The following is a 16,913-nucleotide window of genomic DNA, read 5'->3' as shown; positions in this document are numbered from 1 at the left end:
GGAGGTCCACATTTCTGGCTGGGTCTGCCGATCCTGGCTTCTTCAGAAATGTGGCCATGCCTTCGCTGGAAACAGTTCCTGGTGTCCAGGATCATAGGAGGAAGACAGCCATGCCCTCTTTGCATTGCACCAGCTGCTGCATTCGAACAACTGTTCACCAACACACTGAAAAGCTTTGGGACAGACATATTCAACAGATTTTTCACTCCGTCAGTGCAGAGTTTTTCAAACTTTTCTTCCAGGGACCCATTTTTACCAACCAGCCGACCTTCGTGACCCACGCTGGCCGACCTTCGTGATCCACGCCGGCCGACCTCCACGACCCATGCCAGCCATCCTTCGCGACCCACCATTTTCTCTTACCTTTAATGCGAGAGGTGAGCTTGCTTGGTTCTTATTTACTTGTTTGCTGCAGACAAAATGGAGGATTCGCAATCGTGCCCAAAGCATGTAACGTTAGCGTTTGGGGCGCGTGACCTGCTCTCTGCCTTGCTCAGGCAAGATGATTGCATTGAATTTTTTGAAAAAATCTTCTTCTGGGTCAGCACGCTGCGCCAGGATGAGGTGGTGCTTCTCGCTGGGCACATTGATAAGTGAGCACGCATGTGCAGTGCACCCGCATTCTTTTAGCTGGTCGCAACCCCCACTTTGACAATGTCTGCGTTAGTGAATGTGTAGGTCGGTAAGTGGGTAGGGTGGGTGAGGTAAATAGGTAGGATGGGTGTGGTAAGTGCGTAGGGTGGCAGTTGGGTTAGGAGGGGTTGTCTGGTCTGGGACTTTTCAGCTTGGAATGGAAGTCGGAGTGAGGGGATGGTGTCAGTCAGAGGCCCCTCCCTGCGTCTAAACCAGACAACTAGGCGGTATAATTTAGATACAAAATATGCTCAGAAAGTGAAAGAAAAATGGGATTGATAGAGAGGCAGACAAACGAAGACGTTATTTGGGCAGCAATTATGATGGACAATAGAGTTAAAAATTCACTTTCTCTTGAATGTATCCATATTTAGTGGGAAAGTATCACGACTTCACGTCCCTGCACTGATCTTTGTTTCATTATTTCTTGGAATGTGGGCATCGCTGGCAAGGCCACCATTTGTTGCCATCACCTTTTTGCCCTTGATAGGAGTGGCGTGCCATTTTCAGAGGGCAGCTCACATAATAATAATCGCTTATTGTCACAAGTAGGCTTCAATGAAGTTACCGTGAAAAGCCCCTAGTCGTCACATTCCGGCGCCTGTTTGGGGAGGCCGGTACAGGAATTGAACCCGCGCTGCTGGCATTGTTCTGTATTACAAGCCAGCTATTTAGTCCACTGTGCTAAACCAGCCCCTCATTGCAGTGGGTCTGGAGTTGCATGTAAACTAGACCAGGTGAGGATGGCAGCCTTTAGTGAAGCAGATTGTTTTTTTACAACAACAACAAAATGTAAGTTTCATGGCCTGAGCCTCATTACTCTGGGTCTCTAATTACTACTCCAGTGATATTACCAATGACACCACCATCTCCCCTTGCCAGTAATGCTGGATCTAAACGGAGGTATTGTTATAGTTTAGCCCACAGCGGAGCTAAGCACTTGAACTATGTACACGTGTGGAGTCCAGATGTTGCTGTCCGATTTACAGATTAATAACAGTGAGCATTGTTAGCCTAACTGTCATCTCTAAAGCAAAATCTGTGCCAATAGCTTTTGCACAGCCAATTTTTGATCAGTTATATGGAGTAAGCACGATCAACAGAATATCACCTACTGCCACAAATTTTATTTGCATTTCGCAAAAAGAGTTGACATAATTAAATCTCTGCCAAAGCATTTAGAGATAAAAGAAAAAAATCAGCAGGTCAAAATTCAAAGCAACTTCTCCCATTATTACTCGTTTGAACATGGTAATGCATACAAACCCGAATTTTGTAACCAGCAACAAAGAGACAATGCTCACTGTGAACCTCAAAGATAAAGATATAGAGATCCCCGATGTGGTTTATTACCATTCCACCCGCAGTTTAAATGTGACACCGACTGAAGGAGATGTCTTTGTGTACAACAGCAGTGATGTCAGGCAACATAAGAAACCCACCCCACTAGTATTGACACAACAAAGCAGGATGTTAAGAGCCCTTAATACCTTCACTTTACAGATGGCAAACTAAATCATTGGGATTGTATTGAGATACAAGCTAAAACAAATGTAACTTTGTAAAAATGTGCAGAATTATGTGTGGTGAAATTGCAATCTAAATATAAAATTAGCTTTTGGGGCCACTGAGAGTGTTCAGCAGCAATTATGAAGTTAGTACGCTGTTAAGTATCCAGTAACATCTCATTCAACAAGGTGTGACTTTTAAAAGATTTTTTTATAGTCAGACGTGGAAGTTCTCATCAAATTAATTGGTCTTCTTTGGGAGGTTGTGGGGGGGATGCGTGTGGGTAACTCAGTAGCATTTCTTTTAGAGAAGCACAGAATCGCTGACAGCAGCTTCTGGAGTTGTGTCTTATTCTGCACATGTGTAAATTCAGACAAAAACAGAAAATACTGGACATTCTCAGCAGATCTGACAACATCTGTGGAGAGAGAGTAGGGAACTAACGTTTTGAGTCTGGATAACGCTTTGTCAACGCTGGAAATAGGGTCATATTTATACTGTTGTGGGGGGGGTGCGAGGAACGGTGGGGCTGGGTAGAGGGCCAGCGATAGGTGGAGATTGACAAAGCCATGGACAGAAAGACAAAGGGAATGCAAATGAGGTGATTAAGTCAAAGAAGGGTGCTGATAGTAGCACATAAAGAGATTAGAATGTGTAAATGGCAGAATAAAGGTGAGCAGGGTGTTAAAGGGCAACTAGAAACAGGGAACAGATGGCCCAAGTGAGGGGGTGGGGGCAGGGGAAACAGTTCGATGGAAGAAATGAAAATAAATTGATAGAAATAAAAATGGGGTGAAGGTGGAGAAGAGTGTTCACAGTCTGAAGTTGTTGTGACGTGCCTAATCGGAAGATGAGGTGCTGTGCAAACTCAAAGTTGCTGTCAGTTTCAGTTGATTAACGATAATGAATTCTGACAGTTTCCTCGTCACTACCACTGTAAAACCTGGGCTATTAAATCCAACAGATTCTCTTACGCACAACTGCTTCCAAATGCTAATTATCTAAAATATTTTAATATATATATACCATGGCAGGAACGTTGAGTTGAAGGTTATCATGTGGGAGAAACTCCGGTTGTTCACACCGGCAGGATCTTTCTGTCCCGCCCATGACGCGCCCCCAGTGAAGGTTTCCCGGTGGTGTCGGGTAGATTCAATCAGAAATCCCATTGACAAGGCAGCATGGTAGCATAATGGTTAGCACAGTTGCTTCACAGCTCCAGGGTCCCACGTCCGATTCGCGGCTGGGTCACTGTCTGTGCGGAGTCTGCACGTTCTCCTGTGTCTGCATGGGTTTCCTCCGGGTGCTCCGATTTCCTCCCACAGTCAAAAGACATGCAGGTTAGGTGGATTGGCCATGCTAAATTGTCCTTAGTGTCCAAAAAGATTAAGTGGGGGTTACTGGGTTACGGGGATAGGGTAGATAAATGGGCTTGAGTGGGGTGCTCTTTGTAAGGGTCAGTGCAGACTCGATGGGCCGAATGGCCTCCTTCTGCACTGTAAATTCTATGATTCTATGATAGCAGCGGATCAGAAATCCCGTGGCCAGTCAACGGCTGGCGGGCTGCCTGCTACCATCAACAAACATGCCACTGGGAGGCCAGAGAATCTTCCCCATATCAGATCAGTCGTGATCGCATTGAATGACGGAACAGACTCAATGGGCCGAATGGCCTGCTTCTGCTCCTATGTCTTATGGTCTTACTAATAAAGTCCATGAGTAGTCATTTTGAAAATACACGCTAGTCATTTGTGTTTATATGTTCATTAAAATCTATTTTATTGAAGTCATGCAGCATTAATTAGTCTCACAAGATCAACATAATTTTGCCCTAGGTCAGGTTAGTGAGCAACTATAGTTTACCAAAGGTAATAAAAGGAACTGAAAGCCCTACATTAAATTAGATTAAACTATTTATGATACTTATAGATCTGGTATAAATTACCCACATCAAGCATGAGTATTTGAAAGCTATCGTACTTACCAAAGAACTGTGCTTTTTGGCCATAGGCTTCGAACTAGCAGCCAGTACTGAAGTGGAAGAAATTCAATGCTCAGGGAAAGGATTTTTAATGGGTGGCAAAGCCAACATTTTGTTCTTCTCCTTACATCCCTAGATTGAACAAGAACAACATGCTTTTAATTACCATAAATGGCAACAATATTTAATATAATAAAATGTAAATAAAGTTGAATAAAAAACAAAATATACTTAAATTCTGCAAGGATATGTCTTTGTACTGCATAAAGGTGTGATTGCTCCATGGACTTATTAAAACACTGTTGGGAATGTGCACATTAAGCAGTAGTCATACATATGCAAATAATATGCATTCTACACTGAGTCAATGTTTTGGAGGCCCATTCTGCATTTGCTGATATTTAAAAAGGAACATTCCTGGTCTTTATTCCCATCCCATTCCTCTCGCAACTTTTCATATTGTCTTAATCATGAAATGCTTCGAGAGGTTGGTTATGAGACACATCAACTCCATACTCCCAGAATGCCTTGATCCACAGCAATTCGCAAACTGCCACAACCACCTCCTTGGCCTTTTCTCATCCCTGGAACATCTCGATAACAAGGACTCCTATGTCAGACTCCTATTCATTGACTACATCATCGCCTTTAACACCATAATCTCAGCCAAGCTCCCATCAAAACTCTAAAACCTAGGACTTGGCTCCTCCCTCTGCAACTGGATCCTCGACTTCCTGACCCATAGACCACAATCAATAAGGATAAACAACAACACTTCCTCCACAATAGTCCTCAATACTGGGGCCCCACAAGGCTGCGTACTTAGCCCCTACTATACTCCCTATACACACTGTGTGGCAAAATGTGGCTCCAGCTCCATCTACAAGTTTGCTGATGACAGGACCGTAGTGGGTCGGATCTCGAACAACGATGAATCAGAGCACAGGAGGGAGTTAGAGAAGCTCGTGGTGTGGTGTAACAACAACAATCTAACCCTCAATGTCAGCAAAACTAAGGAGCTGGTCATTTACTTCAGGAAGCGAAGTATCGTACACACCCCTGTCTGCATCAAAGGCGCCAAGGTCGATATAGTTGACAGTTTCAAATTCCTATGTGTGCACATCACCAACAATCTGTCCTGGTCCACCCATGTTGACGCTACGACCAAGAAAGCTCAACAGGACCTATACTTCCTCAGGAAACTAAGGTAATTCGACATGTCCACATTGACTCTTAGCAATTTTTACAGATGCACCATAGAAAACATTCTATCTGGCTGCATCACAGCCTGGTATGGCAACTGCTCGGCCCAAGACCTTAAGAAACTACAGACAGTCGTGAACACAGCCCAGTCCATCACACTAACCCGCCTCCCATCCATTTATACCTCCCACTGCCTTGGGAAAGCAGGCAGTATAATCAAAGATCCCTCCCACGCAGGTTATTCTCTCTTCCAACCTCTTCCATTGGGCAGGAGATAAAAAAGTTTGAGAACACGCACAAACAGATTCAAAAACAGCTTCTTCCCCGCTGTTATTAGACTCCTGAGTGGCCCTCTTGTTGACTGAACTGATCTCTCCACACATCTTCTCTACTGTGTAGCACTACACTTCGTATGCTTCACCCGATGCCTATGTCTATGTATTTACATTGTGTATTTATCGTAGGTCCGATATTTTTCATGTATGGAACGATCTGTCTGGACTGTACGCAGAATAATACTTTTCACTGTACTAGACAATAAACCCAAATCCAAATCCAATTCCCAGTGATAATGGCCGGGTTTGTCGCCCCTATATACTGTAGAGAGAAACTCTTGTGAGCAAGAAGATAGAAAGACTGACTCCAATGCATTAGCTACCAAACTCATGAGAAGGAAGACAGACTAACAACATAAAGTGGATAGAAAATGGATGACAATGAAATGGTATTTGGATGGCAATTCAGAAAAGAAGGAATGGCCATCAATGAATGGAGGATTAGAAGATATTGAAGAGAAAGAAAGAGTGACAAAGTGAAAGAATGTTAACCAGCAAATCCTAATTTAAGGTTGTATACAAAATTCTTGATTAAAATTAACTATTCTTCCACTTCCCAATTCAGCTAAATTATTCATCCGACCAGATGTTTTGCCTTCCGGTTACTAATTTAAGAAAGGCAATTTTCAGGCCTGGAAAATGGCTCATCAACCTTCATCCCTCCCTCCATTCTCTCTCCTCAAATTTGTCCAAATGGAGATTAACACCAAATCCACAAATGCTACACTCGGGAATACAACACAGAAATAAACTATTTGGCCCAATAAGTCCATGTTGGCGTTTATCCCCTGCATGAGTAGTACGTTTATTCACATATACCATTTCATTTCCCCTATTATCTCTTCACACAGCTTCCCTAATGCTGATATGATAACTCTTTCAATCAATACCTCTGAGGTTTACCAGGACAGTTGTGGAAATCAAAACACCTGAAAACTTTACATAGTTTACAAACCAGAACATTGTAGCTGTAGAAATACAGATGGAGATTCAGCTAGATGCTCACTCAACAGTCTAGAGTTTCCCCATGGTATTGCTGCCTAACACTAAATATACAGCTGGCTTTTCCCAAAATAGGCAGTTGAGAATGGAGACGGTACTCTTTTTTTTAATAAACATTTTATTGAGGTATTTTTGGTTTTACAACAACGACAAAATAAACAACATACATAAGTCTATAAGCATAGTGCAAAAAGCCTGCTTCCTCCCTTACAGGTCCCCCCTTCATTAACCCCCTACTCTTCTGCTGACGTTTAATTTTCTGCAAAGAAGTCGACGAACGGTTGTCACCTCCGCAAACCCGAGCAATGACCCTCTCAAGGCGAACTTGATTTTCTCCAAACAGTGAAAGGTAGCCATGTCAAATAGCCAAGCCTCCGACTTCAGGGGCTTTGAGTCCCTCCAAGCTAATAATATCCGCCTCCGGGCCACCAGGGAAGCAATGGCCATAACGTCTGCCTCTTTCTCCTCCTGGATTCCCAGATCTTCCGACACCCCGAAAATCGCCACCTCCGGACTCGGTGTCACCCTTGTTTTTAACACCGTGGACATGATGTCCGCAAACCCCTGCCAGAATCCCCTGAGCTTTGGGCATGTCCAAAACATGTGGACATGGTTCGCTGGCCCCCCCGCACAGTTGCGCACCTATCTTCTACCCCAAAGAACCTGCTCATCCGAGCCACTGTCATGTCAGCCCAGTGAACTCCCTGGAACTGTATCAGGCTGAGCCTGGCACATGTTGTGGACGCATTGACTCTACTCAATGCTTCCGCCCAGAGATGATCCTCAATCTCACCTCCTAACTCTTCCTCCCACTTACGTTTCAGCTCCTCAGTCTGCGTGTACTCTGACCCCATGAGCTCCTTATAGATGTCGGAGACCTTCCCTTCTTCCACCCACACTCTGGAGACTACCCTATCCTGAATCTCACTTGGTGGTAAGAGCGGGAAGGTTGAGACCTGTCTACGTAGGAAGTCCCGCACCTGCAGATACCTAAATTTGTTTCCCCTCGCCAATCCAAATTTCTCCTCCAGCTCCCTCAAGCTAGGAAAGCTCCCTTCTATGAACATATCCCCCATCCTCTCAATTCCTGCCCTCTGCCATCTCCAAAACCCCCCGTCCATCCTTCCTGGGGCAAGCCGATGGTTGTTACAGATTGGAGACCAGACCGATGCTCCCTCTGCTCCCACATGCTTCCTCCATTGCCCCCAGACTCTCAGTGCTGCCACCACCATGGGGCTGGTGGAGTACCGTGCCGGCGGGAACAGCAGAGGCGCCGTTATCAATGCCCCCAAGCTGGTGCCCTTACATGATGCCGCCTCCATACGCTCCCATGCCGACCCTCCCCCCACCACCCACTTCCTGATTATGGCAATATTCACCGCCCAATAATAGTTACTGAAGTTGTCCAGTGCCAACCCGCCCTCTCCCCAGCTCCGCTCAATCATCCCTTTTTTACTCGCGGGGTCTTGCCCGCCCATACAAAGCCCGTGATAATGTTGTTAACCCGTTTAAAAAAGGACCACAGAATGAAGATGGGAGACACTGGAACACAAACAGCAATCTCGGAAGGACCGTCATCTTTGCCGTCTGGACCCTCCCAGCTAGTGACAACGGGAGTGCGTCCCACTTCCGAAAATCCTCCTCCATTTGGTCCTCCAAACGGGCCAGATTAAGTTTGTGTAACCATTCCCATTCCCGCGCCACTTGGATGCCTAGATACCTAAAACTTCCCCCTACCACTCTAAACGGCAGTTCCTCGAATCGTCTCTCCTGTCCCCTTGCCTGGATCGCAAACATCTCACTTTTCCCCATATTTAGTTTGTATCCCAAAAACCGATCAAATTCCCCCAGAATCCTCATGATTTCTTCCATCCCCTCTGCTGGGTCCAAGACATACAGGAGCAGGTCGTCTGCATAAAGCGAGACTCTGTGTTCCATTCCCCCCCGGACCAATCCCTTCCAGCCCCTTGAGGCTCTCAGCGCAATTGCCAGTGGCTCTATAGCCAGCGCGAACAATAGTGGGGAGAGGGGCACCCCTGTCTCGTCCCCTGGTGTAGCCTAAAATAGTCCGATGTCGTCCTATTCATCCGTACGCTCGCCACAGGAGCCTGATACAGCTACCGGACCCAGTCAATAAAGCCCCGCCCAAATCCAAATCGTCCTCCCAAAGGCATTCCCATTCTACTCGATCAAAAGCCTTCTCTGCGTCTATTGCGACCACTACCTCCACCTCCCTACCTTCTGGGGGCATCATGATCGCATATAGCAATCTTCTTACATTCGACACCAACTGCCTTCCCTTATCGAACCCCGTCTGGCCCTCCCCAATCATGTCTAGAACACAGTCTTCAATCCTAGAGGACAAAATTTTGGTCAACAGTTTGGCGTCCACATTGAATAGGGATCTCGGCCTGTAGGACCCACACAGCTCCAGATCCTTAGCCCGCTTCAGAATCAGTGAGATCATGGCCTATGACATCGTCGGGGGGAGCACCCCTCTCTCCCTTGCCTCATTGAATGTCCTCATCAACAGCGGCCCCAATATCCCAGCGAACTTTTTATAAAACTCTGCTGGGTACCCATCCGGTCCCGGGGCTTTACCCGACTGCATGGCCTTCAGCCCATCTGCTATCTCTTCGATCCCGATCGGGGTCCCCAGCCTTTCTACCAGCTCCCCGTCCACCTTCAGGTAATTCAGCCCCCCTAGGAAGTGCCACATCCCCTCTGGCCCCGGTGGGAGTTCCGACCCATAGAGCCTACTATAAAACTCCTTAAATGCCTTATTCACCCCTGCTGGGTCTCCCTCCAGGTTCCCACCTCCGTCATTTACTTTCCCTATCTCCCTGGCTGCCTCCCTCTTTCTAAGCTGCTGTGCAAGCATTCTGCTGGCCTTCTCTCCATGCTCATAAATCGCCCCCCTCGCCTTTCTCAGCTGCTCTACTGCCCTCCCTGTGGTTAACAAGCCAAACTCCGCCTGTAGCCTCCGCCGTTCTCTTAAAAGCCACGCCTCAGGGGTCTCCGCATACCTCCTGTCGACCTGGAGCATCTCCTTTACCAGTCGGTCCATCTCTGTCCTGTCTACCTTCTCTCTGTGAGCCCGTATCGAAATCAGCTCCCCTCTAACCACCGCCTTCAATGCCTCCCAGATCACCTCTGCTGAAATTTCCCCCGTGTCATTGACTTCCAGGTAATTCTGAATACATTTCCTTAACCGCCCGCACGCCTTCTCGTCCGCTAAAAGCCCCACGTCTAACCTCCAGTGCGGGCGCTGATTACTGTCTTTACTAACCAGAAGGACGACCCAGTGTGGAGCATGGTCTGAGATTGTAATCGCCGAGTACCCCGGGTCCACCGCCCCGTCAGTACAGCCCTGCTCAGAATAAAGAAATCGATCCGGGAGTACATTTTATGCACGTGTGAGTAGAATGAAAACTCCTTTACTCTTGGCTGCCCAAATCTCCATGGGTCCATCCCCCCCATCTGCTCCATGAACCCTTTTAGCTCCTTAGCCATTGCTGGCACCTTGCCCATTTTTGAGCTTGACCGGTCTAAACCAGGATCAATAACTATGTTAAAGTCCCCTCCCATGACCAGTTTATGCGAATCCAGGTCCGGTATCTTCCCCAGCATCCTCTTTATAAACTCCACATCATCCCAATTTGGGGCATACACATTTACTAGTACCACCTGCACCCCCTCCAATTTCCCACTAACCATAATGTACCGGCCTTCCACATCCAAAACTATTCTTCCCGCCACAACCACTACTTGCTTGTTGATCAGAAATCGCGACCCCCACTGGTCTTTGAGTCCAGTCCCGAGTGAAAAACCTGTCTGACCCAACCTTTCCTTAACCTAACCTGGTCAGCTACTCTAAGGTGCGTCTCCTGCAGCATTACCACGTCCGCATTCAGTCCTCTCAAGTGCGCGAACATGCGTGCCCTCTTGACCGGCCCATTGAGCCCTCTTACATTCCAGGTGATCAGGCTAGTTGGGGGGCTCATTGCCCCCCTCCCCCTTCCCGACCAGCCATCCCCTCTCTTGGGCCAGTCGCCGGCCCGTGCCCCACGCCTCCACCGGCCCGCCACCAGGCAGCCTCCGCCCCCGACCTCCTCACTGTCCCTCAGCAAAAGTCCCTCCCTCGTGAGCGGAACATTTTTCCCCCCTCCCCCCTACAGCACAAAGTAAATCAGCCCCTTTGATAAGCCTAACATCTGCTCACCCCCCACTACGCTTCCGTAAGCTAGCCCGCCCAGCTAGCTTGGTGGCCCTTGCCCCTGGTGCCAGACAATCTCCCACCTATTGTTCCCTCCCCACCCTCTCCCCCGCTCATACATACATATTCAAATGAAAAACACACCCAACACAATTTCCCAACAGAGATGTTTAAAAAACAAGTTGAACACATAATCAAAATAAAGGATCAGGCGAAAGATCCGGCATCTGAACAAACACACCTCCATCCCCCAACAGTGCAAATGCAAACTTTACCTTACTCAGCTCTGCAGCTGGTCCCAGATCCATGCAACAGGCATAGCCAATAACGTCCGAGAAAGCAAGAAACAAAAAACTTTTTTAAAACAAAAACATAAACACTGCAGCAAAATTCAAAGTTCAAAGTTCTCAGTCCTTTTTGCGAAGTCCAGCGCTTCCTCAGGTGACTGGAAATAGTAATGTTGCTCTTCGTGTGTGACCCAGAGGCGGGCCGGATACAACAGCCCGAACTTCATCTTTTTCTTGAAAAGGGTCAACCTGATCTGGTTAAACCCCGCTCTCCTCCTGGCCACCTCTGCACTCAGGTCTTGATAGATCCGCAGGGTACTGTTGTTCCATTTGCAGCTCCGTGTCTGCTTGGCCCACTGTAAAACGCGCTCCTTATCCAGGTATCTGTGGACTCTCGCCACCATTGCCCTCGGGGGGTCTCCCATTCACGGCTTCCTCGCAAGCGCTCTGTGAGCCCTGTCCACCTCCAAGGGTCAGGGGAATGCCTCATCTCCCAGCAGCTTCTCGAACATGGCTGCTATGTATGTCCCAGCATCTGCTCCTTCGGACCCTTCCAGGAGCCCAACGATCTTCAAGCTCTGCCGACCTCTTCTCTGGTCTCTTAGCATCCCCACCTCCAACTCCACCACTGTTTGATGTTCCTCCTGGTCAGCCAGCGCCTTCTCTACTTTCTGGATCACCCGATCTTGGGCATCCAATCTAAGTTCCAGCCGCAAAATTGCCTCTTTAATCGGGTCCAAGCATAGAGCCATATCATAGAATTTACAGTGCAGAAGGAGGCCATTGGGCCCATCGAGTCTTCACCGGCTCTTGGAAAGAGCACCCTACCCAAGGTCCACACTTCCACCCTAACCCCATAACCCAGTAACCCCACCCAACACTAAGGGCAATTGTGGACACTAAGGGCAATTTATCATGGCCAATCCACCTAACCTTCACATCTTTGGACTGTGGGAGGAAACCGGAGCACCCGGAGGAAACCCACGCACACATGGGGAGGATGTGCAGACTCCGCACAGACAGTGACCCAAGCCGGAATCGAACCTGGGACCCTGGAGCTGTGAAGCAATTGTGCTATCCACAATGCTACCGTGCTGCCCCGCTTCGCCAAACAGAAGCAGTCCCGCTTCTGCTTGGCGAAACCCTCCTGGATCACTTGCATCAACTGCTCCGTTGACCGCTGGGTCGACAAGCCAGAGGTCTGGTCCTCCGCCATGCTTCCTCCCGGTGCTGCTTCAGTCCAAGCCTTCCATGTCCTTCTGTTTCTGCCTTTGCGAGCACTTCTAGTCCTCCTCTCCATGCACCGATGTGAGAATTTAGTTCACAATTGCCTCTGTCATCAATTTTTCAACTCAAGTCCAGTAAGAAATCAGGGGAAAAGGTCCAAAATCCGACCCGAGCGGGAGCCACCAAATGGGCGACTTACTCCTTCATAGCCGCCACCAGAAGTGGAGACGGTACTCTTTTCAACAGATGTGGGCCAATGGAAAGCAAGAATCCACTAACTTCATCCTTAAGTATGAAATGATTTTGTCTTTTTTAAATTTTAGAGTACTCAATTATTTTTTTCCAATTAAGGGGCAATTTAGCATGGCCAATCCACCTAACCTGCACATCTTTGGGTTGTGAGGGTGACACCCATGTAGACACGGGGAGAATGTGCAAACTCCACACGGACAGTGACCCAGGGCTGGGATTCGAACCCAGGTCCTCAGCATCGTAGGCAGCAATGCTAACCACTGCGCCACCGTGTTGCCCTAAGTATGAAATTATGATTCCATATAATGCTGCAACTAAAATGGCTCTTGAATACCATTACACACACCACAAAGAGTACAGCAGCTTAAGATCACACTTAAGAACAGCTTAACAACACACACCTCCTCAAGGGCAATTAGGAATGGGTAATAAATTATGCTGTTGCCAATGATGCCCTCATCCCACGAACAAAAAATACTGACAATATTAGCGTGAGCTTGGTCAACCATTGATTTATATTGCAACATGAAAACACGCTCCTTGTAGCATCCATGATCAGAATTCCAAACCCAAATGGCCCTGTGCTATTTTAGAGCAATGCGTGATGCCATATAATTATTACTCCCTCGCTTGCTTTATTCAATGAATGCTCTGAGAGCACTTCACTGTTAAGATGCAGCACATCAACAAAGTCGTGTGGATGCTGGAAATCATGAAATAAAAATGTTGGGAATACTCAGCATCTGTGGCGAGAGAGAGAGAGAGAGAGAGCTAGCGTTTCAGGTCGATGACCTTTCAGCAGGAAATAACTGAAACTGAGATGATGCCAGGCCTGCTGAGCATTTCCGCATTTTCTTTTTTATTTCACAAACCTGCTGAGTTTGTTGCTACTGATAACAGAATAAACGTTTTAATCTTTTCCGCTTACCACATTACTTGAACTAGTACTCATAGAAATATCGAATTCCTACAGAGCAAAAGGAGGCCATTCGACCTATCGCGCCTGCACCGACCCTCCGAAAGAGCACTCTCCCACGGCCCACTCCCCCTCCCTGTCACTGTAACCCCACCTGACCTTTTGGACACTAAGGTGCACTTTAGCAACGCCAATCCTCCTAACCTGGACATCTTTGGACTGTGGGAGGAAACTGGGTAAAGTGATAGAAAACGTGAACTTTGCTTTTGCACCGTTCTTCACTTCCCCAATCTGTGGGGACAAATCCCATTTTTGGTGTTTGTTTATATTTTAACTGTTTAGAATTCTGTAATGATCTGTTGGATCCAGCATCTCAAAATTATTCATTTTTGTTAGAGCTAATAAAAATATTTTATTTCAGACACACTGCATTCCTTGCTGCAACTGTACAAACTCAAGGTGGCATCAAGGATTTGTGGGCCTTTAATCCTACGTACTGTAAATAAACAAAAAAAATCAGTTATATATTTTAAACGTTCACAGTCGATGGATGACCTGTAGCAACCGTTGTTTTGCAATCATGAAGTAAATCACACATTGCAATATTTGTTTTATCATTTCAACAAAAAAGAATGATTGTAAAGCAAAGTGTGTTCTCACAATTGTTAAAAATAGGCTCAGAAACCAAGAGTGGTTAAAATGCTAATACACTAAGCTTTGTTGTTGTTTTCTCTTTTAAAAAATATATATATTTATTCAAGTTTTTCAACAAATTTTCAACAAAACCACCCCCCCCCCCCAACAAAAAGAAAGCAACAAGAACACAACAGGTAGAAATTATACATTGGATTTCCCCCATACACAGTAACCCCCCATATAACAGTAAAAAGCACAAATAGGAAAAAGAAAACCACCTTAACCCAAACACCACCCCAAGAGAAACCCCCCCTCCCTCCACCCCACCCCCAGCCCCTGGGCTGCTGCTGCTTACCTCCTCCGAACGTTTCGCGAGATAGTCTAGGAACGGTTGCCACCGCCCGAGGAACCCCTGCACAGACCCTCGCAAGGCAAACTTTATCCGCTCCAGCTTGATGAACCCTGCCATGTCATTGATCCAAGCTTCCACACAAGGGGGCTTCACATCTTTCCACAGTAACAAAATCCTCCGCCGGGCTACCAGGGACGCAAAGGCCAGAATACCGGCCTCTTTCGCCTCCTGCACTCCCGGCTCGTCCGATACCCCAAATAATGCCAATCCCCAGCTCGGCTTGACCCGGGCATTCACCACCTTGGACATAGTCCTCGCAAAACCCCTCCAAAACCCATCCAGTGCCGGGCACGACCAGAACATATGGACGTGATTTGCCGGGCTCCCCGAGCACCTCACACATCTGCCCTCCACTCCAAAGAACCTACTCAACCTCGCCCCTGTCATATGCGCTCTGTGAGTAAACTTGAACTGTATTAGGCTAAGCCTGGCGTAAGAGGAGGAAGAATTAACCCTACTCAGGGCATCAGCCCACAGACCCTCATCTATCTCCTCCCCAAGCTCCTCCTCCCACTTGCCCTTTAACTCCTCCACCGAGGCCTCCTCCTCTTCCTGCAGCTCCTGATAAATCGCCAAAACCTTGCCTTCTCCGACCTATACACCCGAAATCACCCTGTCCTGAATCCCACGTGCCGGAAGCAGCGGGAATTCCCTAACCTGCTGCCTCACAAACGCCCTCACATGCATGTACCTAAAAGTGTTTCCCGGGGGTAGCCCAAACTTCTCCTCCAACGCCCCTAGGCTCGCAAACATCATCGATGAACAGGTCCCCCATTCTTCTAATCCCTGCCCGATGCCAGCTCCGAAACCCCCCCATCAATTTCCCGGGACGAACCGATGGTTCTCCCGAATCGGGGACCAAACCGAAGCCCCCACCTCGCCCCTGTGTCGCCTCCACTGCCCCCAGATCTTCAGCGTCGCCGCCACCACCGGATTCGTGGTGTACCTTGTCGGCGAGAGCGGCAGCGATGCCGTCACCAGCACCCTCAGGCTCGTGCCCACACAGGACGACATCTCTAACCTCTTCCACGCTGCCCCTTCTCCCTCCATTACCCACTTACGGATCATCAACACATTGGCTGCCCAATAATAGCCACACAGATTCGGCAGCGGCAGCCCCCTCCCCCCTATCCCTGCTACGCTCCAGAAACAACCTCTTCACCCTCGGGGTCTTATTCGCCCACGCAAATCCCATGATGCTCCTGCTTACCCGTTTGAAAAAGGCCTTGGGGATCAAAATGGGAAGGCACTGGAACACAAAGAGAAACCTCGGAAGGACCGTCATTTTTACCGACTACACCCTACCCGCCAGTGAGAGCAAAGCCTTCCTGAATGACTGCTCCATAGACTGCGGGGCCGACAAACCAGAGGCCCGAACCTCCGCCATGCTGTCTTCTGTTGCAGCTACAGCCCAAGCCTTCTCTATCCTTTTGTTTCTGCCCTTACGAACACTTCTAGTCCTTCTCTCCATGCACCGAAGTGGGAATTCAGTAAACAATTGCCACTAAAATCCGTTTTACAATTCAAGTCCGGTAGAAAAACGGGGAAAAGGTCCAAATGTCCGACCAAAGCAGGAGCCACCAAATGTGCTTCATAGCCGCCACCGGAAGTTTCGTCGCCGACTTTTTCATCGTGCTCCGGCCATAGCCTCAAAATCAGGGAATCCAGCTCTTAGTCTCAGAAATGGAGAATCCCGCCCCATGTAAACTTGTACTCGAGTAATATGACCTCTCAACTGTGTCGGTTCTGTAGTGCCTCAATTATTCCCCAATTCTTTACCCTATTTTGCAGCCAGCTCATTGTCAAATTGGCACAGTATTTCTCCAAATATTCAGTAAAAATTATGAAAGAATGATAACAACTTTATATTCACATTATGCTAAAGGCAGTGTGAAATGTCCCAACGTGCTTTGTACAACCATTATAAAACAGGATATGACATGAGCCACATAAGGAGATATTGGGCCCGATTTAATGGAAATGAATCCCATGCCGAGCATGCTTAGCTAGGTTTCTCCTGGCGCTGGCAGCACCAAAGCGGCTCCACTATTAGGTTGAATTCTGCGTCATTTCTGGGCCTTGGCACTCAGACCTCTAGACCCCCCACTGTGGCCTCCGGACTCCCCCCAACCCATCAATAATAGGGTCATCAAGTCCCCTGCACCCCACCACACAAGGGCAGGGCACCTCCAGGCCCGATCCCAATGTGGACATGAAGCCACCAGGGCACCTTGGCACTGCCAGCCTGGCACTCTGGCAGTGCCCTACCAGCCTGTCAGTGTCACCTGGGCATCCATTAGGTCA

General features: G+C 47.8%; 1 protein-coding gene across 2 annotated transcripts in view; it reads right to left on the bottom strand.

Moving 5' to 3' along the window:
- grb14 (growth factor receptor-bound protein 14) overlaps nt 1-16,913 on the bottom strand; it is a 364,132-nt gene that overhangs the window by 298,859 nt on the left and 48,360 nt on the right. For both annotated transcript variants that reach the window (XM_072474138.1, XM_072474117.1), the window contains exon 2: nt 4,127-4,255. The gene's annotated coding sequence lies outside the window, so the exon portion shown is untranslated. The remainder of the gene's footprint in view (nt 1-4,126; nt 4,256-16,913) is intronic.

This window comes from Scyliorhinus torazame, chromosome 2, assembly GCF_047496885.1.
Source record: "Scyliorhinus torazame isolate Kashiwa2021f chromosome 2, sScyTor2.1, whole genome shotgun sequence".
Classification (NCBI taxonomy): domain Eukaryota; kingdom Metazoa; phylum Chordata; class Chondrichthyes; order Carcharhiniformes; family Scyliorhinidae; genus Scyliorhinus; species Scyliorhinus torazame.
Note: the sequence above shows the minus strand (reverse complement) of the source record. Positions and strands in the feature narration are given on the sequence as shown.